Genomic DNA, 1,132 nt, shown 5'->3' with positions numbered 1-1,132 from the left:
AAAACATTTATACTTATACTCAGTTATAAGTATATATAAATAAGAAAGAGAATAAAAACATTATACATTTATATATATTTAGTCAGAACACTTACTACTTCAAACATACCTATATAGAAATTGGGAATACAAATTTATACAAAAACATATTGGAAATACAAATTTATAATGAGTTTTAAAACCCTTCATAAAATACATTGATCGTAAACTGTACAAATTCAAAAGTAATCTTAAAATTCAAAATCTATATGTAAAACTTATATTTTGCCTTAAAATTTGTAGTAATAGATATTTTTCAGAAATCAACACAAAGAACTTCAACTGAATATATCCAGATTTTTTCATTTGAATTTTTTTCAATATATTATGTTACATTTATACAGTTGAAATGATAATAAAGTGGAAACTATCAGAATATACAATAAATTCATTCTTCCCGTTTTCTCAATTTCAAACATAACCTTGAAATATACGGACATACATCACTAAAAAGGAAATTCAAAACAATTTCAGGTAATAAATGGTTTACCTGATGTTTATTTCTTTTTCTTCAGTTTGTTTGTGCTATAGAAGTTGGTTCGACGAGACAATCTGAGTTCTCTTGATGAAGAAGTTCTTAAACAAATGAAATTCTATTAAAAAGGTGATATGTGTGATTTTTGGGATTCTATAAAACTGCAAATATGAGCAGTTAGCAGTTTTAAAAATAAATTTATATATAGTGAAAACTAAATCACTGATTTATAGGAAACAAATACTAATAGCAAATTTAAGTATGCTATTGAGCGCAAAAATAGAACTGTAGCTATAGAGCGTCAATATGAATTTTATCTTTGTTATTCCTAAAATATATACTCTATAAACATCTACCAATAGAACTCCACGTCGTTTTTTTAATAAGACACATCTATGTGTGGAATTCTGAGTCATTTTTTAATGACAAATAAGAAATAATAAACTAAAAAAATTAATTAAATCAAATATCCTTCCCATCTTCTCTTCTTCAGCCCCAAACCCCCATCAATTCTCCCTCCCTTTATTCTTCATCGGATTTCACCCCTTTTCTTCCTTCTTCAGATTCCATCAATCTCCCTTCTCATCACTTCTTCAGATCTCTTTCTATGTTGTTTCT

At 26.6% G+C, this 1,132-nt stretch overlaps 1 long non-coding RNA gene across 1 annotated transcript in view; it reads right to left on the bottom strand.

Annotated features, from left to right (window-relative positions):
• Nucleotides 1–734, bottom strand: part of LOC114078592 — a 2,046-nt gene extending 1,312 nt beyond the window's left edge. The window contains exon 1 of the long non-coding RNA XR_003580211.1: nt 530–734. This is a non-coding gene — a long non-coding RNA (uncharacterized LOC114078592). The remainder of the gene's footprint in view (nt 1–529) is intronic.
• Nucleotides 735–1,132: the final 398 nt, after the last annotated feature.

The sequence above is a fragment of the Solanum pennellii genome, chromosome 9, assembly GCF_001406875.1.
Source record: "Solanum pennellii chromosome 9, SPENNV200".
In the NCBI taxonomy this organism is placed as follows: domain Eukaryota; kingdom Viridiplantae; phylum Streptophyta; class Magnoliopsida; order Solanales; family Solanaceae; genus Solanum; species Solanum pennellii.
This window is presented reverse-complemented; position numbering and strand designations above follow the sequence as displayed.